General features: G+C 42.7%; 1 protein-coding gene across 2 annotated transcripts in view; it reads left to right on the top strand.

Annotated features, from left to right (window-relative positions):
- Positions 1 to 24,425, top strand: part of hivep3b (HIVEP zinc finger 3b) — a 35,600-nt gene continuing 11,175 nt past the window's right edge. The window contains exon 1 of one of the 2 annotated variants that reach the window (XM_079561074.1): positions 1 to 240. The gene's annotated coding sequence lies outside the window, so the exon portion shown is untranslated. Of the gene's footprint in view, positions 241 to 19,563; positions 19,814 to 24,425 lie in introns of those variants that run through there. The other variant, XM_079561075.1, reaches the window with a different exon arrangement.

Here is a 24,425-nt window from a genome sequence, read left to right on the forward strand (position 1 = left end):
TGCGCGCGGGCTGTTGCATACCGTGTGTGTGTTTCGCGCAGGGCGAGATGTTGTTTTGTTGTGCTGATCAGCTGAACGTGGCACCGCTGTCCGCTCTGACAACACGCCGGGAAGCTCCCCTCGAAACCCCCTGTTCAGCAGCGCCCCCTCCGCGCGCCAGCCCGTGCATCCAGGAAATGCGGACTCGTACCCCCTTCGCCACAGGATAAATGGCTGCAGCACACGCGCCGTAAAGAGCTGGTAAATAAAGAATTCGCATTGCATGTTGATGAAATAAATCCGTATGGTGTTGCCGTCCCCGTTCCCATGGTTGACTTGATGCGCTGGCGGAAACTTTAGGACGCGACGCTATTGTTATATCGGGGGGGGCTCAATGTGTTAAGTGAAAGTGGTAAGGCGAGGTGCAGATGTGTGGCCGCGGTGTTATTTGAGGGGACTGCGAGGCTTCAAACTAGGCTCGTGTCCGCAGACAGGAGCGGGGGCGCTTGTGCTCATCCAGCCGGGACACACGCTCCATCATGTGGGCATTTGGGTTCACACTGACCGCATCTGAAAACACTCGCTACTGAGCAAGTGCTGCCATCGCGGTCCCGCACAGCCAATCAGGCCGGAACTTTGTTATTTGTGGCGAGCTGCAGCCAAAACCTAACATATTTTAGGAGATGACATCATGCTTTTGTGCTCACTTTGATTCAGTATACGCACTATCGATGCTTCTAAATCTGACCACATTTGAACACAGAGCTGTACCGTCCACCCTACAAAAGTGCTGCTTGTTTGTTTGCCCACATGTTTTTCTGTCATGTCCAAGTAGCTGCACTCTAACTGGAAAGATTTGCATGATATTCTCTGTTACAATGCAAAGTATGTGGCCCCTGACATAGAAAGTAGGGCTGGGACAAAATATCGGATTGGATCGGATCGCAAGACTTTGTGCTGCAATACCAAGAACCGATAATTTATCAAGTATCGCAATACTTGTGTTAGGAGGCATTTTACGTACATGTTGTGTTAATGCACTTTGGAATTTTAATGAACTTTGGACACATGACAGTTTTAGTTTTACACATTTTAAGGTTAACATATTACTTATCATGATTACTTACTGTATCGCAATGCGTATCGGATCGGGCTCTGAGTATCGTGATACGTATCATATCGTGACAAAAGTGGATCGTCCCAGCCCTAATACATAGTTCTACTTGTTAATGACTATTAGCAATTGTTGTCCTGATTTTGTCAATATAGTTTTAGATTGGCGTATAGTTAGGTGTCATTGCAAACCGACACCTGAGAAGATCTGTCTGGACACTGTACTGTGCCAAAGGACAGTAAGCCGCCAGACACACAGTTTGGAGTCAGAACATGTGCTCTTGGATAGAACTACACCCTGAGTCAGTCACTCATGATACATAGAAAATGTAATCCTCGAGATGCAAGTAGTATTGCCATGTATGGTTCCCAGGTGGATGTGTTTGCTTCCGTCATAGCTTGGCAGAGAGACTTTAGGTGAATTGTTAAATGTTTGAAGCCTGGAGTGAATGAGTTATGACAATGTTAAAGCTGTGGAACAAGTTCACAGAACTTGTCGACGCCTTGGCACTGCCCGTTCATTACACAAAGCTTTGGTGTTCGGTATCATACGTACAGACTTACGCAATGCATGTTTTTCTGGTACAACCAACCTGATTACAACTGAGCTCACATATTTACTATCGCGGCGTGTGTTTCTAAATTTTCTTTTTGGCACATGCTTTGTCCAGATGGCAAAGGACAGCACTGTGCCAATGAAGGTTTCCTGCTGTCACACACTCGCCTTGTCCTGGATGTTAATGTTTCCCATGGAGTGCGGCACAGGCAGTGTGACCACCTCCAATACGAGAAAGAGTGGGGCAGTGGAATACTTGGAGGGACTGAGAAAGAAATGCTTTAAATATCTGATAAATAAAGTTATGGGGCCTGCATTCATTATATTCCAAAAGGTTTGTGTGGTTGTCTGTTCTGTGTGCAGTGCAAGCAACAGAAACACAGGTCTTGGAAGTTTATTGGAAGAAAAATCTCCACTGAACTGTCCCTTTTTTCTTCAAGAACCTTGGAGGTTTTCTTCTGATGGTTGCGTCATGTACCGCCGATAAATGAATGACTTGAAGTTGAAAGTGAATGTAGACCTGTAGCCACTCCCTTGAACCTTAACCCCAGCAGATACTATCTCTGTTATGACTTTGAAGAGTGAAATCCTATGTCGAACAAGGTTTTATTTTGCTTGGCACTCTCTCCTTCGTCATGCATGAGTCTTTGCAGCATGCATAAGTGGCGTGTACTTGCAGGTTTTCACTGGAGGAATGGATAGAATCAGTCAAACAGAAAGAATGTGTTGCTAACCTTAAGGAAAATATACTGATTTGCAAAACACTTTTTCAGCAGTGGCTTGTGTGACAAAATATTCAGATATCAAATACTATGAGCCTTGATTACAATTGAAACTTTATGAATATTCTTGCACACTTATTAGCTTAATGTGGCCTTTAAAGCTATACCCTCAGCTGCTCCATTTTGCCGGACTGGCATGATTGCATTCCCACATTGCATCGCTAGATGTGCCACCTTCGCAAACAGCGAGCTAAGAAGGAGACCGGCGTCGCACCTCCTTCACCTCACAAGTCACCCCCACCACACTCCTCACCCCAACCTGCCCCCATGTGAACATAAACAGGTGTAGGGATCGCAAAAGGTTTGAAGCAGCAGACACAGCGACAGCGGCTAACACAGTTAGAGCTTAGTATTATGACAGACGTTTACAAAAGATTCTGAAATGATAAACTTCTGACGGATCTGCTCTGATGCAGCTGAAATCCTCATGAAGTGTCCATGTCGTTTGTTTAATAATCCAATATCTACAGGGAGCCTTCAGGTGTTTTTCCTCCTTATGATTAAAAAGCAGCACCGGAGGATGAGGCGTTCAAGGGCTGCAGGTAAAAAAAGCTCTGCACTGTAAACTTAGTTCTAAATGGACTTTAAAGAAGAAAAAAAAAAGACCGACTTACATGAAAGTTGCAGTTCAGCACATAATAATGACAATGGCAATGGCAACTTTATTTATAATGCACTTTAAAACAACTAAGTTCACCAAAGTGCTACAAGGGTCAAACATAGCATAAAATACAATACAAAAGGTGCGTCAAATACAAATGAATAAAATCGGATAAAATGTCAAAATCTCAGGCTGTGTCAAAAGCCAAAGTGAACAAGTGCGTTTTAAGAACAGATTTAAAAACAGGCACAGAAGAAGCCTGTCTAAGGGCAGCTCATTCCATCATTTTGGTGCCGCCACCACAAAAGCCCGATCTCCTCTGAGCTCTCGTCTGGTCTTTGGGACGCTGAGGAGGAGCTGATCAGTACATGACGTGTAAGGAGTGTACGGGTGTAGGAGCTCAGAGAGGTACAGCGGGGCGACACCATGTCAATCAAAATCTTTACTTTGCTACATATCTTATTTATGCTGATAAATCTGTGTTTCACGCAGGATTAATGAGATTTCCGTATCTCACTGAATGCAATCAGAGCAGTGTGTGGTCTATGGTGTGGAGGAGTGTGAGTGAGGGGGGACGCCAGGTGAGGGGAGGGGAGGAGGGGGCAGAGCAGTACTCCACCTACTGACAAAAAAAGACATAGTTGAGGCCAGCTTTAAGAAGTAGCTGGAGCAATGTGTTGTTTGTCATTTAAATCACACCACACAGCGATTTGTTTTATCTGCTTGTCACTCACTCAGAGCATGACTGAGGCTGACCAGAATGAGGAGTGAGTGATAAGAAAGAGAAAGCATATCTGCATGTGAGGATGAAGCTGCAACAAAACAGCACGGATGGGGATCTCTCCTAATTCAGATGTCATAACACTGCCCGCCCTTTTGATAATCATTGCATCATAACATAAACTGTATATTGGATTTGGGTAAGATTGTAGAAACATGGAATTCAACGTGAAATCATACGCTTTTAATGATGAAGTTGTGTGTATTTTGGACGTTTCTGTGTCGTGTTCGCCGGGGTGTTGGCTGCTCCCTCAAACAGAGATCGAGTTTCCCTGTGTTTGCCAGGAAACATTGTTTGAATGAGTGTTAGTGTAACTGCCGGCTCTGAGTGCTTATGTAATGACGTATGCAGATAGTGGTCCAGCACATGAACGCTGTACAGAAGTTACCCATTCAGACTGTTAGTTAATCATTGCCTCTATGACACCGCAGTGACCGTCTCAAAACCCCCCAACCCCCCAGTTATTGCATCATCTTTCTGGGCTAGCGCTCCATTGTTGCTCCTGTTTAGATAATCAAGTCTTTGTAACCATGGGTGAAGCAATATTTCAGCCATGTTCATGCACTGTACTTCTGGTTGCTCACCACAGGTATTTGGCTTCAGCTGGCAACATGTGTGTAGCCATTAGAGGAGAGGCAAAGAGAATATTCAGTGGCTTCATTTTGAGAGTTTAGTCAAATTTCAAAACATTGTATTCTGTAGTCAAAACTGATGAAACTAATGGAAACAAGCTTGATCTTTTCTAATACACTTGGTGATTCAAATCAAAAGACAACAGGACAATGACTTCAGACAAACTTGAAGGACCAGGACATGTGTATGAATGGCCGGGATGAGACACCAAAATATATGAGATTTTTGTTTTTATATTTAATGTTGCAAAGCAGTTTGAAAAAAGGCTCAATTGTTGCGTAAATCAGTCAGAGTGAATCATTTTGTCACGGGTTTAGTTTTCTTGTGCTGTGGATAATGCAACTGACTGGCAGTAATCACAATGGCCATCACATTGCACTGTACTACCTTTTGTGCACATGGGACTCAGGCACTATCCAAATCTTCAGGCACTCTTTAGCCACTAGAAGGTCCTGGGTTCGATTCCCACCCAGACGGGGAGTTTCTGTGTGGAGTTGGCATGTTCTCCCCGTGTCTGGGTAGGTTTTCTCCAGGTATTCCGGTTTCCCCAACCACTAAAAACGTGTACAATAGGTGAATCCTCCAGCCAGGTTGATTTTGACCATCAGCCTGGCTCCACATCTGGAGGTGGGCACAGCCGTCGCCTACTGCTCCTTATGGGTTGCCCCAGTGGCATTGAAGAATTTGGGTCAAATGCAGAGGACAAATTTCCCTACGGGGACAAAGTATACAAACAAACAAAATGATTCAATAGATACAACCTGTAAATCACGAGAGATTTCTTTTCTACACTTCTCACATGCGAGCGTGGGTCAGTCCAATACTTTAATGCCAGACCTATTTTTTGTTTTTGTTTTGTGGTTTGGTTGTTTGACTGGGAAAAACATAAATCGGTGCCTATGATTGAGCATACTTTTACGACTACATTGTCCAGATCAGTGGTTCTCAAACTTTTCACACCACTGATCCACCTCCTAAATGTGATTAAATTATGTCTAAACTGGATGTGAACCTGTGTCTAAGCCTGATAAAACACATAGCTTGAATGCATTACTCAAACATAAATTAAATAATTTCCGGTTTAAATGAATTAAGTCTAAAATTGCAGATGACCGTGAGTACCACTTGTGTTAAGCCCAAGTACTATCAGAGATAATACTTGGGTGAACCTCAGTTTGAGAACCGTCTTGTGTAGATGCTTGCATTATGGACACATATTGACTGATGCATGGTTTTATATTTCACAACTACATTTTTTTCTCTTCATCTCTTGGTGCTTCTTGAGCGGTTCCCTAGACACGCTGAACCACACCCATCCTCCCCCACATCCATACATGTCCAGATGTTTCTTCATGATTCTATAATTTTACCTGAGATTGAGCTAAATAATGATTTCTAAAGCCGCACAGTCAGCTCTCCTCCTCTGCTGGAGTCCCTTGTCTCAGCGTTAAGGCGTCGCGGCAGCGAATGCTGTGAGTGAGGATTGGAGGGGATTTCTGCCCTGTAGGAGGGTGAGAGGGCTTTGGGGAAAATCCGTCCCGCCTGCCGCAGATCTACCGAGCAAATCAAAGAGGCAGACGATGCTCGTGCACAACCCTCAGCTGCAGGGCAATGTCACCAGTACAGTAGCTCCGATCTTTGTCAGCCTGTTTGGAGCTATTCAATTTAAATAATCTATTTCACTTGGTTGATGGTGTCTCTGTGATGTTTGAACATTGAAAGATGTCGCAGAATTGCTGCCTTTGACTCTGGGGCGACCTGTCAGGAGCAGAAAGTGGTGGTGGCCTGTATACTTATCTTGATCTTGGTGAGGTGTACGACGTATCTGATGGATTAGCATATTGTGAATGTTTTGAGTCAAGTTAACTGAAGCCTTCTTAACTTTAGGGGATTTCAAACGGTGGGGAGAGTACCAGAGATGGTATGCAACCGTATTACACTGACACTGAACTTTAAACCGAGTTGTTTTTTTGTTTTTGTATTTCTGTAGCTAATTATGGGTTCAAGGCTGGGTCAGTTAAGTCTTGAGGCTGGCTTGTATATATTTTTTGTTAAGCTTATTTATGCTTATTCAACTTCAAAGAAAATATTTCCTGAGATGGTGCTTAAAAACTATTATATCTGTGCAATGATAAAGGGTGCACTTCAAAAGACATGGACTAAGGTGAATGTGGTTGGCTTTTGCACCGTGCAGTCCCTGTGGGCAGTGTGTGCGCGACATTGTCAGGTAAGGTCAGACAGAGAGGGGCTCATTTTAGTCACTGTTAATTATGCAGTATGTGGTCGACTCGGGAAGGTTATTTGCTACTTGCCCCATTAAAGGTCAACAAGAACAGCTTTAGATAGTGTTCAAACTCCCAGCCTTTGATTATATTTTGTTTGACACTAGAAGTCTCCCATTTTAGAGTGCGTTTACCAAAGAAAGACATATCGTGGTGCTGTGTGTTTAAATGTATGAATTCACCGGTTGTTTATGCATACTTGGGTTTTTGCTGATGTGTCCATATTGCAAGCCTTAAGTGAGGGCGTCTCTTTCACCTAATTGAAGGTCAATATTTGTGTGAGCCTTCCTCCTGACAACTCTCCTGCCTGGTCTAGACACACACAGAGCTCTACTGTATGTTCACAAACCACAGTGTCAAAGTCTGCCCCAGGGCTGAGTGCTTTTAACAGACCAATGACCACTGAAGCCGAATGTGTGTGAGAAGAGGTTCATGTGTACAGTTTGATTTAATTATAAATACTAGTGCCTTTTCAATACCTAAGACATTTCACTCTGTGGGGGTAATGTATTATTGTAGCCACACCTGCCCTGTGCGGCGATAGATCGTGGTGCTTAGAATCTGAATCAGAAAATGAGACAGGAGTGAAGCAGCAATTGATGTCAGTGACAAAGACAGATGAAATATTAGTCATTTTCATTGTTTGATCACTTCTCAGACTTTAAAAGGACGCTGGAGAGGAGTATAAGCCTGATTTTGAGCCTAATTTTTCTCTCTGTGAGTGTAAAGTCGTGGCCTTTCTTGTGTGTCTGCTGTTACTGTTTCACCACCACCATCCAGCTCCTGTTGCAACTAATGGCTGCTGGATGCACTACTTTATGGCCGCGACGCTGTGGGCCGCCATTGCCCGCCACCCCAGCCCCCGCAAATGCAGTCGTTGTGTCCTTGGGCAAGACACTTCGCCCTACTTGCATCCAGTGTCTGCGTACATTGGTGTATGAATGAGAGAGTGAATGGGTGACTGGTTCCTTACTGTAAAGTGCTTTGGGCCTGATAAAGGTAGAAAAGTGCTATTTAAGGTGAGTCCATGTACCATTTGCCATTGCTGTAGCACCTCCATAGAGGGGCGGCAAAACAAGCTAGTTTTCCATTAGAAAGCATTGCACTTTAGACACGTTTTAATCAACTGTAAAGCCTGGTGCCCAGTTTTTAAAAACTTTCTCCAGCTAGATATTGCTCCTGTTCTAACGCTGGGTTTTTGTCACAATTAAAGGGACCAGACGGATTTTCGAAAGAAACATTTTAGAAATCTTCTATACTAAGCGCCGGACTTTGATTGACAAGCCGTTAGCATTAGAGCTAATGGTTCTGCTACGACCGAACTGCGTGCGGGGGGCCGAGTCTACATTGAAGGTCCCGCCCGTTTGCCCTTTTTAGGAACATGCTCCGTCACAGCAGGGTAGGAGGAGTTTGTAAATCCGCCATGATTTCCCTTTCGAACGTGGTCATTATTGTAAACGGGGAGGAGTGAGCAGAAGCTTAATTCTACAGTCTATGGTTGTACCTTTACAACAAGGATTTTATCTGCCTGCGTTTATTGGTGTCCCTCTCACGGCAGATACGAGCTCATGACAGGAGCGCTCAGGCTGTCAAGTGTCCGATTTGTTTGGAACTGACATCCCGTTCCATCACGTGACTCACCCAAAGCTCTTCACGGTGGACAGTCACAATTGCCCTGGGGTACATTGACAGAAGTGCGGCTGTACCAATCTATAGGCTACCATCCACCCCAGTGACCCATCAAAACTACCTGGTTATTTCTTACCAAGATACAATTCAGGCCCAACCTGCTGAGCTTCTGAAAGCCATTCTCTGTGCGGGTCTGGCTAAGTGTAAAGTAGGTCTTTAATATTGTCCGTGAAAAATATGCTTTGTTAACTTTTGTGTTTTGAATGATGTAATATTGCTGTCCTTAATGTTTTTTAAACAGTCAGCAGTCCGTGGCTGGTGCAGGTAGTCCCCCACGTCCTCTCTCTGCACTGTCAGCGCCGCTCTTTCATCAACACTTCTCTAATGCTTTAATGGCACTGAGTTGTTCCCCATCGTCCAGTCTCGCCCTCTGACATTTTGCCAGGAGGAATATGCTGTTATATTTTCCACTGATGCAATTGTGCGTGTCCTCCATTTACAACCAGGAAGTCAGGACTTGTTTCCCACTCTCATCCACTGAGGAGGACTTTTGCCGTCATGAGAATACTGTGAATTATTGTGAATCAAGGGCAAGAAAGTGTGTGGCTACGCAATCGGTCAGTAATCAAATCAAAGGCACTGTATCCTCCTCATATTATCCTGTCTTTCTAGTGTTTTCTTTTGCACAAAACCTTACCTAACCTTTTAGTTTAGACCTCTACAGACGATCACTCCTCTATGTCACCGTCCGTGAGGAATGGAGTAACATGTAAGGAGAGGGCGAGGCTTGCATCGGTGAGATGAAGATAGATGTTCTCTGTTTTAAATTGCTTCGTAGGACTACATTACACAGACTGATGCGTTTAGCGTTGAACTGTAATGTTTCATGGTGTCAGTTCATCTCGGCCTTGTGAGACTTACACGAGTTACCCTTTTATTGTATAACCTGCATTTTGAGTAATCAATTAGGGCTATGCAATTAATTGACGTGTAATCACGGCGTGAACCCATGGCGGTCTCATTATTGGCGTGGTGTTTCTATAATCAACAACCGTCTCCTGTGGAAGTAGCAGCTCATTGTTTGAGCGGAGTTTGGACTTTGGAGAAGAGAAAGGAAACTATGTTGTGTTGAATGGTTCTGAAGGGAAAAGCAAATTGAAATAGATAAATATGAGAAAAAAATATTGTGATTTTTTTTTTTTTTGCCCAGAACTATAATCAGTCCCGTTTTTGAAGAATGACCCGAGAGCAAACTATGAGGTCGTCCTGTTCCTGCTCTGACTCGGTGCCACTTCATTAACAAGAGTCTTTTTTTTATGATGTGACAGCTACGGTAATAAACAAACAAAAACAAATCACATATATCTAAGTAAAACATTAAACTTTTCATTCAAGACTTATCACTCTCACAAAGTCATCTCTCTCTTCATTTAAAGCAATCTAACAAAACATGGCGGCTTCTATCCACTTTGAGTTTATTACTATAATGGTAATCAATATTTAAAACATTGCTTGTATCCAGTCTTGACAGACAGCCTTAAACTATGAACATCCCCAGAGGGAGTCCTTCTTCGAGGTACAATGATTTGAAGAGCGTGTCTATACGGGGCTATAAGGGCTTGCTCACAGACTGTGCATGAGCCTGTATTGGATAACAAGTCCCCTGCATGTAACCGGCCAAGAGCCAGCAGAAAATCAATGTATCCAGCCACCTATGTTACATCAATACTGTGTCTCACTTTCATATGCTCTTCCCTGTCTCATATGGTCTCTGCATGTAGCATTGTGCTGTAAAATGGATACTTTTTTAATGCATTACCTGCGATTTGCCCTGCCTTATTAGTCATGAGATAGATGGCCACATGTACAGGACTTGGGATCCATAAACTTGGACTTGTTCAAGGTGAAATGTTCCCTTGGCACTGCCCACTTCTGTATTTGTAATTTTGTGATCATTTACGTCTTTTTTTAATGAACCACTAACAAGAACTGCATGCAATTCAAAATGTTTCCGGGATTTCACAACGTTTGTAAAGGTCTAAGCTACAGGAATTTGTATATCTCAAGCAATAATGATGTGAGAGTGACTTAGGCATGAGAAATGGTGACTCGACAACACTTCCTGTAAAGGGACCCCCACCTCTCAATGGTTCTGCTAAAATAACAAAGCAACATACCATCGGTGAAGTAGGTTTAGTAGTGAATCTGAGAGATAAACTGTATGTGTCTCCTCATGTAGGCGATGTGTGTGGCCCTCAGCAGACTGTAGCCCCACTTAAAGTGAGTCTGGCCAGTGACACATTTCTGTCTGTCTGCCTGACAAAGTAGGCCAATTGTCCACACAAGACTCAGTTGAACTTGTTAGCTTTTGGGCATTGTAGATTTTTGTTGACAGCTGGTTCTCTTTTCACAAGGACTTTTACATTCATCTTAGACTGATGAAAGTCCACAATAAATGAGTTTGACACTGTGAAAAGTTGTAAAAGATATACAACGAAGATACTTTGTAGATGTGCTTTATGGTGTTAAGGATTATTTTGAGTGATCACAAATCTGTAAGTACTAAGTGGCTTTAGGAAAGTTTAGACAACAATTTAAACTCACGGTTCCTCTGTCACGGTTTGAAGAATTGGAGAAAGTGGAGATAGAGTCTTTAAGCCAGTTGTTTTGTTGTTTGTGTCTTTTCATATGAATGGCATCCAAACACATGGACTACTCATTTCTGCTCATTCAGCAGCTCTGGTCCACATGCGCTCCTGTCAGTTCTGTGTCTCTTGATTGTGGCTTTGATTGATGAGCTGTCTCATTCAGACCTAAAGCTGCAGCCTCCTGATACAGAGGAGGCCCGCTGAGCACACATTTGATAGGCTTTTATAGGATTGTCATAGATGGAAGATTGTGTCAGCGCTGGAGGTTGAAGACATTAGCGACAGTGAGAAATGTTACTACTGACCGTTGTTTGTTGTTCTCCTCAAAAAGTGGCTTTCAGCTCCTTGTTGGACCTGAGAGCCATTTAGTTTCCTGATTGGGCCGGTTCAGGCCGGTTCACAGGAAAGCTGAGATCAGCAAAGAGAGAGACTTATGAAGAAATATGATTATTTAATATTTCTTATATTACAAATTGCAGGCCCAGGTGATATTCTGGGCTATTCATCGAAATGTAATTGAATTCGCAATCTCTACTTTGGTCAGTCTTTTGTCAGGTTTGCAGACATTTCTTTGTCAGAAACAGCTTTTAGAATTTGGATGAGACAAGATTGTTGTTTTAAATGAAACTGCTGGAAATTATTTGTTTTTTATTTGAGCTGAAGTTTATATAAAAGGTTTAAATTTATGGATCAGCCACATGATTAGAGGTCGATCAATATATCGGGCCGATGTTTGGACATTTTATAATATCAGCTATCCGCTGGTCTAACGCCGATATCTCTGGGTGAGACTGGAAATAGCTTAGTCAGGGCTTTAAAATTAGTTCCTCCACAATTTCCTCGGCCTCAGGGGAACAGAGAAACATTGGCATGAAAATTGGTTAAAATTGGCCACAAGTTTCTTAAACACAAGTTAAACCTCAGTGTAATTTTGAAGCACAGAACCTAAAGAGTTCAATCGCTGGGTTAGTTTTAACCTCCGCAATTGTATTTTTGATCACTGCGTAAAATGCCACGGCTAGCAGCAGCATGCTAACTCTAGCGACAGCATGCTAATGCTAGCGGAACTAATCAAGGCTGTGACAGAAGGGATCATGTAAAGATATAAAATACTTGGCTACTTGGCCACTGCTGGAGCCATTTGTATTTTATTTTATGAAATAACTGATTGAACATGTTTGTACTGATCAGTTCACATTATGTCAGTTGTTTATATTAATGTAACCTAAAAGCCTGTTATCTGGCTAAGAATATTTATCCTATTGATCCTTGATTGATGTTTTTATATTAGTTTATTAATTGATATAATTGATAAATGGTAACAACTGCACTGTATCGACTGCATTGATCTCACACAGGAGAAAAGAGGACCATTCACTTTTCTCCAGTGTGAGAAAAGTGAATGCTCACTTCTCCAAGCCACTTCTCTGAGTGGCTGTAGGATTATAGACCAAACATTTGGAAAAATCTTCCAAAAAATCTGTCAACAATATGAGCTTATATTGACATCAACCTTAGAAAAACCCATATCGGTCGACCTCTAACTTTGATTATGAAAACATTTATTCAAATTGAAAATCATGAGTGATCAATAGTAAATTGTAATAATAGTAAAATTTTGAGATTTTTATTATTAATATTTTTTTTCATATCGTCCAGCCCTACTAGTCAGTCAACTATATGCAATATTATAAAATGGTAAAACATTCAAAGCTACTGAGTATCACTTTAACTAAAAAAAACGATTAAACCTGTGGCTTAGACCTCTACAAACTGTTTTTGAAACACTGCACATTCTCGTATTCATTTGCTGTTCACATTTCAGTCTTCTTAATCTTCAATCAATTGACTCTTTTGATTGTTAAAGTGGAATTTGCAGCATCTGACCTCCTCATCCATCCACAGTCACAACTTACACACTAGTCACACCGGCCTCTTGTTTCACCTCACGGTCTCTCATCCAGGTACTAATCAAGTCCAACTCGGCTTGGCCTTTGACGGGATCAGTATTCACAGGGTGCTTTGGCATAAATTGCAAATGTAATCACTATAGTTGTCAGAACAATTGTAATTTATCTTATGCCCTTTGTAAAGTTCACTTCAAGTCTTTGTAGCTCATTTTTCATGTTTAAACAAATGCTTCTACTCAGCCAGACGGTTTCTCAGAATGACCTAACTTAGTAATAGAGCCCTGTTGGTTTCTTTCTCGCACTGCACCTTTAAGTGTCAAGTTGATTGGGGTTAAAAAGGTGTTGATGTGCGGAGACTCTCTGTTGACAAGTCACTAATGCAGCCTGGCAGGGGGCAGATTGGCACTCAGAGATGGAGCCCACTGTAAACCAACACTCGGCTGAAGGGAGCTGTTTGTCACTGTATGTTGCAATTACTCCGACCTGGCCTGGCCTTGAGTAAACTTCCCAATCAGAAGGGAGCCCCTCAGAGGAAGGAGGGTGCATGCGGCGCTCTATTTGGATACAACGTGCCCCCCGCTTCACCTGTTGACTTTTGTGTTTGTGCAAGTTGAGCTGAAAGCAGTCGGTCGGAGATCACAGCTAATGGCCTTTAATGAACGCAGCCACAGTTTGTCGAGATGGCAGATAAGGCTCGGCGCCTGCTCTCGTCCGGCGTTCCGTGGCCAAGCCGTAAAGTATGAAGTTAAACGTATAGGTGTAACAGCAAGAGACTGCCCACTTTAACTTGGGTTGAAATCAAATGTATTGTTTATTTTTCCCCATTCATTAACTTGTGGCAGTTGCGCAATCTCTCAGGGAATGAACCGTGACCTTTTTGCTGTGATTTCGTTCGTAGCAGACAATTTACTTTATTTATTTCTTCCATTTCCTGAAGGCAAATAACTTTCTAGAGAAGGATATTTTCAGGCAAAGGAACTCCATGTAATGTAATGTCCACATTCAAGGTTTTTGTCATTTTTTAACTAAATATAACTTTACTTTAACAAGCAAAGGTTGACTGATCTGGGTTTTTCTAAAGCCAATGCCGTTTTTATTTTTACGATATGACATGTCATGTAGCGATGAAGCCTATTGATAAACTAATCACTGGACTTTTCTACACTAAATATTCTTGGCTACATGACAGGATTTTAGTTTGCATTAAAATCAACAACTCCTAAAGTGATCTGATCATTACAACTTACAAAAAAAATTACATCAGTTATTCTTTATCAGCATTTCATAAACTAAAACACAAACACTTGGCCATTCCAGCAGTGTTTCTGTCCCAGCCTTAATAGAGTTCGGGAAATTCCACAGTTACCATGGAGATCCGCCATCTTTGCAGCTGTTAGCATACATTTCCATTGACTAACATTAGCTAAAAACAGTATAAAAAGTCGTGGAACAACTCTGTTAGCTGCTGAGTTACTGCTGGTAAATACATCTAAATCACTGTGGTGTCCAAGTGTTTTAATGTGAACAATAACTCAGTATTTTAACTTTTAAAATCTCCATTAGCTGCTAATCCCATAATGCTTAGCGATATAACGTCACATTCCCGAACTCTATTAGTTGTTATATATATTTATATAATATAATACATATATTATACTGTTGCTAGCCACAGCTGTTTGCTAACTCAGCGATTGAATTCTCCAGGTTCGGAGCTTCAAAAGGTGCAGCATGTCCAATGTGTCGAGTTCCCCTGAGGCCTATGAAGTTGTGCTCATTTTAAAGCTGACAAAAATCGGAAAGTCTCTATCACTTTAAGTTCTGGAGATATCGGCTTTTATCGGCATTAGATCGGCCGATAGACCGATACCTAGGTCTGTCATGATAATTACTATAGCGACTTATCGTTCAATAAAAAACAGATAAACCATACATTTTTGGGCTCAATATTTATCATCTGTACTAGGGCTGAATATCCTATAGACATCGTTTTGACATTCAAATAGAAAAAAGCAAGATATCAACGATATAGATCTTCATCAATAAAACAGCACTCTTTATTATTTTGTTTTTATTTTCCTGAAAAATGCTTGGTTTTCACCTAACCCATAGTTATATCGTATCGATATCGAGATATCTGCACGAATATAGAGATAGAGAAATGTTGTCCATATCGTTCAGCCCTAGTCTGTACATTGATTAGCATATTTATTTAGTTATTTGTAAAACTTTGATTTTTCACTGAAGCAAATTGACTTATGTTATATTTCATGTTTATTGCAGCTTGTGTGGTATTTTAGGATATGATAATGCACTTTTAGAACAAAGGTTTACTGTCATTTTTATGCCTGAGAGTTGACAGTATCAAGTATCGTTAGAGTCAATAATATAGTTTATCGCGATACTTTCCTGCCTCAATATATTGAACTGCAAATTTGTTATGGTGACAGTTCTACCGATACCCAAATATCAGTCTGATATTGGTTGACCTATAAACATCATTGTGCTGTGTCCACTTTTCCGCAGCATATCCCGGGAGATAGTCCACATAATCTGTCTGCTATATTTATACAGAGCACTAATAAATGCAAAGGTGGTATTGTAAGACTGACAACAGACCGGGTTTTCATCATATACTTTGAGGGAAAGGAGTGGATCAAATGGACAAAGAAATAAAGAAACAAAAAAACACGAGTGGTCTGTGCCTTTGAGCTGCGCAGGATCAAATATCACATCTGCTGAGGATTCTAATCGATTGGCATTAACAAAAGACTAACGTGTTTCAGTCCATTAGCCAACTGGTTGTCTCATTCCTTCCTTCTCTCCCAGTAGATTTAGTAGAACTGGATCTCGGACTAAGGTTTGCTGCTTCAGCTCGACTGAAATGGTTAAAATGTGTGCAGAGGCCTCGCTCCCTTTGGCGTCAAGTCTGTATTTTTCCACAGTGAAAATTCTGGTCTTGATGCATTATATGTTTGCTGTTGACTCTCAGTTCTTTTAAAAATCCTCTTCCGCATGTGGGCACGCTTTGTTGCTTGGGTGCATGCAGCGGAGCATAATGGATTTGCCCCTTGTAAATAAATGCATTTAAGTAGATTGCTGTCAGTCCGTGCTTATCTACTGGGTTACTGTTTTGTCTTTTGCAGAAACCACCCTGTCCAGTTGACAATATTTAAAAATCTCAACTAAAACAGAACATTCCTGGACAGATGAGAGTCTACACAAACATTTTAGCAACTTAATTAATGAATCAATACTTTTGAAGAGCTCCTAATTCAAATCCAGATTAACATAACCCGGCAACACTTTATTTCCTCCTTAATTATTATTCAGAATATTTTCTAGCTAGACTTTTTAAGATGGCAGACACTCCGCATGATGCAATCTACAGGCTCAAAATCTTCCAAGAAAAATGGCCACAGTGATGAGGCAGATGCTGTTTGCGCCGGGTTTGTTGTAACACAAATCCACAAATACACATGGTGGGCTCCCTCTTAAAATGGCTTCAGTTTCTATCAAAACACCACAGCGGTCGGGACAGAGAGGGTCCAGTTTACTCAGAGCCCACAGGTCTAAAAAAAAATCCAAGTGCAGCCGCTAGTCTTTGCCTATTTTACTGCCAGTGTCTGCACTTTATGAGCTAAAAATCCAAAAATATGTCATCTGTATGGTTGTCTGTTTATACACAAATGCCTCATTTAGTTAAAATTATAGTCTGTGGTGGCACAAAAACAACATGGAGTTTCTTATAAAGCATGATGTGTGCGCTTTAGGTGTTGCTGCTCAGAGCGCTCTGCTGTAGGAGTGTGAGTGTGTGTGTGGGAGATTGTCTCATGTGAGCGTATACACAGGGGAGCCCTTGTCTCCACTTACTGTAAATGGCACAGCTTTGCATAATATGACTGCAGCCGGCTCAGGGCAAAGCAGAAACATCTGTTCTTTTTTTTTACAGTAGGAAAAGTTACTTTGGCACTATAGCTTTACAGTATATAGTGTCAATTTGTCATTATTGCAACATCATTGAACAAAGATGTATTGCAAGAAACTCCCGATCACATTTGCATTGTTGAATCTTAGCAAGGTTCCAAACAGAACTTCAATATGCAACAAGAAGAAATGGGAGTGAGACGTAAAAAAGGCAAAAAGACTGTGTTTGAGTTGTTGAGCTGAATAAACCTTCATTTGGGTCGAGGGTCGTCCAGTGTCTTGACGGACAGTCCGATCTCCTGGCTCAGTGCTGGTGACATTGTTTTGGGTCGTCTACTTGACGTTTTTGTTCCAAAACCCTCAGGATCTTTTGAGAAATTCAAAATGGCTGTTTTACTGCGTTCCACCTCAGCAGTGTTGAGGCGCTGCGAGAGGCACTGGTTATGCAGCTCAACAACCCAAACACGGTCTAAACAAGGATTTTTTTTGTTTGCCTTTGCCATCAGGATGTCATGACAGTGGGAATACTTGACAGAAAATGACACTTAATCCACATTTTTGCACAGATTTGGTCTTTTGTGGCATGTGGTCTTAAACTTTTGATCAGCTGATTTTTTTTTTGGTCTTGCTCCATTTCCTCCTGTTGCATATTCTGTTTGGAGCCTTGGTAAGATCCAACCATGAAAATAGACTTTGAAACTTTGATCGGGAGTGTATTAGGGATGGAAAAGTAGCTATAATATTGTACATTAAGATAAAGTTGATCATTAAATAGAACGTGTACTTCTACATTAGCTGTACACAGTATTGCACATCTGATTGTGTTATGTGCAACCTGTTTCCACACCTCTACAATATTTGCACTTGTAATTCAAGTCCACTCTCAAAATCATTAACTTGCCTGTCATCACTTTGGCTTTAGCGTAAACACAGGTATCGTCTTAAGTTTCCAATGCTCTGCCGGCTCTTGAGTCTGCACGCATCTCGCTAATCATTACTGCTCTGTAGAGCAACTTTCCTGTCAATCAAATCCACTGTGGCGTTTTTATATCCTGCCCTCTACCCCCTCTCTCACTTAGCTTCTTCTCCCCAGTCCAAAAACACAAGACAAAGGGATGACGGATAGCCGGAGGTCCCTCACCAGGAAGTACAGAAGGTGTGCCCTGTCAGTGCCAGACAATGAGCGCATTCACACCCACTGTACAATACAATGCAGCAGAGTGAAGCCCCGAAGACAGCCAATCTTCCAAGTGTCCGAAGGCCGGCACTGTCTCCTGTATGCGTCCAGCACAGGGGCACCCACTGAGTGAACAACTAGGCTATTGACTGGGAAAACAACAAATGAGAGAGAAGACTCAAAGCTGAGACAGAACATGTGGAGAACAGGGACAAGGGAAGAATGTAAGGTTCTTCCAAATGATGGATGGAAATTGAAAAATGGCTGTCAAATCTCAAAGTCTGCGTGTCATTATAGTGTCCTTTACAAAACAACCAAAAATATCCTGTCGCTAATGGGGTCTTAACTCTGTAGTTTAGATCTCTAGAAACTCATTTTGAAATGCATGCATATTTCAGTCTAGCATTTAGTTCAGCATGCAGGCTCTTCTAGATCCAATCCTTTTATTGAAGCTCGGGACTGATTCCAACATTCTTGACCACCTATGGCTATAATATGATGGAAAATATAAGAAGAAGAAGATCTTTATTTATATAGCACCTGTCACAGACATGGTCACAAAGATGGTGACATGGTAACATTGAATCATCTTTAACAAAGCTTGAATAGAACCTAAGATATAATCCACATTCACATCACTGTACAGGTAGAATCCTACAGAAAACCCAGTGATGGCATCATGTGCTATAACGGTCGCCTCTCGTCCCAGCAGCAGGGCGCCTCCACGTGTTGCTGGCTGGCCCTCTGCCCCGTCCCCGCTCTGATCAGCTCCCAGTCGTCCGGTTGGTCGTGTGTGCCACTTGTCTCTGTGTGAGCTTGTTTATTTTCGACTGTGTGACTCACGCTTCCTGTGCTACGCTTCTCTGTGGAACAGCAGGACCTCCGCTCATTCGCAATTCTTTCACTTTCTCTCCCTCTCTCCCCTCTGATAGGCCCGGGCCGACTTCTGTGTAATGCATCGGGCCCGGTGAATGGATGCAATTTGTTTAGCGGCGTAAGAAATGGGTGGGGGGGGGGGGAAGGTTCTTGTGAATCTATTAAAAACGCCGCCGGGCCATTAGAATAGCGCGGCTCGGCTGATAAGGAAGTGATAATTAGGAGGGATTGCCTTAAGGACGCGATGATGTGGGGAAAGCCCCGTGTAAGACCTGTTTGTAATCCTATCTGTCAGCAGCGTGCCACCTTCGCCAACAACGTGCAAAGTACATGCTCCCACTGCAGCGGCACCACTGAGGGAAATATACCGCCTCAGTAGTTCTCATGTGGCTGTGGTATTTAAAGTTCACTTCTTAATCTGGGAGTATTTGTTTGTTTGTCATCCGTTTACATTTTGTTTTTCTGTCTTTGTCCTTGCCCTGGATTAGTCCTGGTAAGCCCTTGTTAGTCCCTCCTTATTCTATGCAGTCCTGATTTAGGCTCGCTGTCAGCTTGTAAAACCATTTAAAAGATGATGTCAAAAGTCTGTAAAATACCGTCAAAATCACAATCCCCCAACAGTAGTCATTAGTACTTGTTGCCTCACACCAATTACGGCGAAGTCTCGTGCCAAGTTCCTCTTTGGAAAATACCGCCTCCTTTTTTTTTTTTTTTTTTTTGCATCCCCTTTCACTGGAAACATTCCCGTGTGCCTCTTTCTTCATCGCAGTTTTTGCCTCACCCCCTTCCCTCCTCGCCTGGCTCCTCTCTCGGCAGCACACCCACTCAAACAGTCATATCCGCTGTGACTCGCTGCTCTCCGGGCCCGGCTCTCACTGTCTGGAGCTCCTTAGAGGGGGGAACACCAGGGCTGCGCTGTCAGGTAAACGCTCCCCTCCCTCATTCCTCTGTCCTGCTCATCTCGTCTACGCATCCGCCGGGATCCATTGTTCTCATTCCCTGCCCAAATCTTTTTTTTTTTTTTACTCATTTTGCGCAAGTCTGTCTTTCAGTTCATTCAGCGGTTGCGTTAAATAAGTTACGGCTCTCGCGCTCTGAGGAGATTCTGCTGATTGTCATGTAATTTTGCCCATTCATGATTTTCTTTTTTGTTTTTTTTTGTAATTTACACTAAATAAATCAGCTACTTCTTTATATAACATAGAATTGGCACATTTTAAGACTGTACGTTTTTATTTATTCATCAAATTTTACAGTTTTCTATTTGTGCCAGTTCTAAACCTGGGCAAAAGAAAATGTTATCACCAGGAAGTCCATGTGTGCCAAACCTGTGACGAGCTGAGCAATCTCTGTGAAGTCCACACATGGAAAAGGATGGAATATTGATATCTTGATTATCAAAAATGTGAAAATCCAAAACAACCATTACTCCCTTAATGATCTTCCCCGTTAGATTCTAGAGTCACTGCTTGCCTCTGCTTGACCAGACTGTGCTGTGTTCATTGGCCGTCCCCTGCCCGCTTTGAGCCTCCTCTATTGACTTGTGGTTCATTGGATTGTCTCTAATCAAAGTGAGCCTCACCACGCTCGTGAGCTGCCTGTCTTCTGCGGTCCAGGTATAGCCTTTCCTCCTGTCCATTACTGAGGGGCGACTGACTGCTCTGGTATGCACACTAAAAGCCTGCGACTTTAGCTGTGAGGACCCCGCATTATATCACTTCTTTACAATTCTCAACATACCAGCCTTTCCTCGGATTCCTCTCACTCGCATTCTGACTGACAAGGGCTATCATTTAACTTTCCGTCCACGCAACACAACTGGAGTACTCGAGAAGGAGCCGGAGAGAGGTGCCTTTCTGGAGCCCGTCGGCGTGGACAGCACACATGGATTGGTCAGTCAAAGCACTCGGCTTGTCAGGGGCTATGCCAGCTTGTCAATGCGTGGCGAGTCGAAGCCTTTTCCCTCCTCACTTCCTGCTGCCAGTGTGCGACTGTAGTCATAGAGGATGCTGGGAGATAAATTTAGACCTCCAGCTCCCTCTCCATCTGCCGTTGCACAGAGTAGGCTGGTGGTTTCCATGGGAACATGCACCGGGCGATCACCAGCAAGAGAAAACGGGCATATGAGCATTTCTGAGGTGGAGATGAATGTGGTTCATTTGGTAGTTTTGACATGAATACAGTAGTGGAACTTTTGGCAGCACCACCTCCCGTTGCGTTCCAAACATCAACTGGACCAGCTTATTAATATTTTTCATTATTTTTACAGAACTCTACAGCCCCACGATTAATAATTTAACCAGCCTTGAGCCCACCATGAAGAATACACCGATATACCACAGTTTTGGCTGGACGTTTGAGTTCAATCTTCCATAGACACGTGAAACGCAGAAGCATATGAGTTGGTGAAATTCTCTCGTGGCAAATTTGTCTTCCTCCACGCATCCTTCATTCATTCAGTCTCTGCGGACCGCTCATTACTAACATCTCGGCGCACCGTCTCGCAGCTGTGGATGTTATTGTTCTAAACCTGCGGATCGTCTGCCCCTGCCGCTGCTAAATTTAACTCCCAGTGACATCTCCGATCGAAGAATTGTGCAGCGTCTAACAACTGCCTCCATAGCTTCCTGCTCGCACCTCACGCGTCTAAAAATAGCCCGAGAGAGAGAGAGAGAGGAACGCCCTTGTCAGCTCTTATTAAGCGCGTCGGGTATATTTACTGTACATTACTCCTGTCTGCGTGATGCCATGTGTGTTATCGATGTAACACTGTCGGGTTTTTCAGCTGCGGGTGAGGTGTGTTGCTATATTTAACCTTGTTGTATCTGTGGAGTGAGACACCAGGAAAACCCCTGGCGAATCAGAGAAGGATAGACTCATGTTGGGTCACCTCAGGTCACCGCAGCTGATTGGTTAGTTGTGTCTGCTTGCCGGGCGTAGAGCATGTATGTTGAAAAGGCTCATCAAATCGTTTTGAATCAACTTTTTGAGCTTGTTGTCTTGTTGTGGAAAACATACCTGGAATTGTCTTCTGTTTCCTTCACGCATGTAGCTATGAGCGTATTCAGTGTGTCTTAAGAGCTCAAAATGCTTGCACCCACTTGTCATGAGGTGGTTCTTGTTTTTGAAGTCCGGACAGCTTCACTGGATTTGTTCTGAATGTTTCAAGCAATTCTCTTTACTAGCCGTCTTTATTTAATCTGCTTCCCCCCTGTCTTTGCCAGTTTTTAGTTATAAAACATGAAACATAAACACTAAGGCATGTAAAAGAGGTTTAAAAATCCGGATCGAAGCAGGACCTGGCCCTGACTGTGAAGCCCTGCCAGAGTTGGCCGTAGAGACTGTCATGAATAATGGAGGCACCTTTCTGCTGCTCTTAAAAAACAGATAGTTGTCCTTTTTAAGGCCGTTTAGGTGGAGATCATTAACCTCACTCTGCGATCACCGATGAGACAAACAAAGGCATTTGTTTCGGAGGTGTCAGGGAGGACTATTTGTCAGGCTCTGTCCACCTTCACTCCTGTCTGCTCCTGTCGGTTCGAGCTGCATCCCAGTTCTTTAATTCTCTAATTAGTAAAGCTCCTTTGTCTTACTGAAGCCAGTGTTCTTGTCACATTTATACTATTTTTAAGCAGAACTTAGAATAGAACAAACTTTATTGTCCACTGAGGGAAATTTGTCTTGGACTCGGCCACCTTCATCACACAACATCCAGACAACAGCAGCAAACAGCAAAATCACAACAAAAATACATTAAAAGTATATTTTAAAAAACAATAGGTTAGTAAAAAAGTGCAACTGTGAAGGTGCTTGGAATGTAGTAAGCCTGACGTGATTCAGAATGAATGAATTAAAAATATATCCTTTAAGATGAAAGGTTATGGGTTGTGTTTGCCGATATCCTCTTGGCCATGACTCTGTCTGCAGTTCGCACTCTCATGTGACAGCGAGAAGGTACTGGGTTCGATCTCTGGTCCCTGGTCAACAAGCCACTCCTACTTTGTGTTCAAAAGGAGGAGCGTCTCAGACTAATTTCTATGAGCTTTTTAACAATCCAATCACAGATGCAAATTTAATGCAGCTCCCTCCGCTCCACAACAGTCTTTCACCGTCTTCTGAGATGAGTTTAGCAGTTTTATTCTCCAGTGAACATCCATGAGCCAGAACAATAGAAGGCATGGTGGCTTAGCTGTGAGTCTCACCCGGTTACCTCCTCGTTTGTCCGTTCCTTGTTCCTTTGTTGTTTAGTGACTTGCCTTTAGATTTGGCAGAGGATGGCACTGTTTCTCAGTCTTATATGAGACTTTTATTTCATTTTATCCACCAGCTACAGATTAAATGATGATAATATATCCTACTGGTCTAAGCTGTCATGTTTGTTTTGATGAATCACAAGCGTTTTCTCAGATTGGTTACTTTGCCCTTCGATAATGTCCGGAGATAACACGAGGTCCCGATAACACGTCGTTAGAATAAGAAAAACTTTCCACCGTTAGCTCAGGTTTCCCCTGCACTGTTCCGACCAAATAAATAGGAAGAGTTTTCTTGGTTAATAAGGCGTTAAAAATACATACGTTAAATTGTGCCCAGACTGTGATCCTGAATGGATCAACATACACATTTGTTGTTCGCTTCCTGGGCCAGGTGACCTTTCTGTGCAGAATTACCATTCAACCACCAAAGCCATGTGCTATAGGGCCAGGAGGAAGGAGGGTTTGTAAGTTTGTAACTGTGTGTCCCGTGTCCATGTAAATACCATTCATGCCATGTTATTGCAGTCATAAGTTCCTGACTATATCCATAACATTACCGTGGTTTTACAAGGCAGTCAGGAAAAGTACTCTCCAATCTCGTAACGTGACAAGTTACAAGACAATAATTAAGTCCATCAAAGCCACAAATACTGGTTACATAAATGTGAGGAGAGGAAAAGTGAACACAGCAGACAGGTTGCAGTGTTACCTAATTGTTGTGCGTCGACGGTCTGCGGCTTCGACAATCAAAGTGAACGCTTTGGAGGAAACATAGTCAACGAATGATTAGCCCTTGACAGGAACGGGGGAAGTCGCCTTGAGAGCCGGTGGAGTTCTGTCGGAGAGGGACAGAGAGAGGGAGAGCCCCCCCCCCCCGCTGTAAACCGGCTCTAATGAAGGCTGACTGTGCAGTGTTTTTATAGACATATGGAGAGAGCAAAAGTGTGGCTCATTAAAAACCTGTCAGCGCTGCCGTGCCACTGCTGCTACCGCTGCCACCCAACGCTGCAGTCTTGCGCTGTTTATTCAATTCACACTTCCTCCTCTTTCCTACATCCTCACATTGCCTTTCTGTGCAAGTCTGTAAGCATTTTAGTCACCTTTTTCAATGCTGTGGTATCAATACCTTTGTAGCGCATGAGACAACATAACAGTCTAAAGAGTGAGCCGAGATTGAGATGGAGAACCGACCAGAGCACTGTGATGAAAGCTGGATATAAACTGTTGAAATGCAGATGTTTGTGTATACGGGATCACTGGACTCTCTGCATGAAACAGAAT

The sequence above is a fragment of the Gobius niger genome (genome assembly GCF_951799975.1).
Source record: "Gobius niger genome assembly, chromosome: 8".
NCBI lineage: Eukaryota > Metazoa > Chordata > Actinopteri > Gobiiformes > Gobiidae > Gobius > Gobius niger.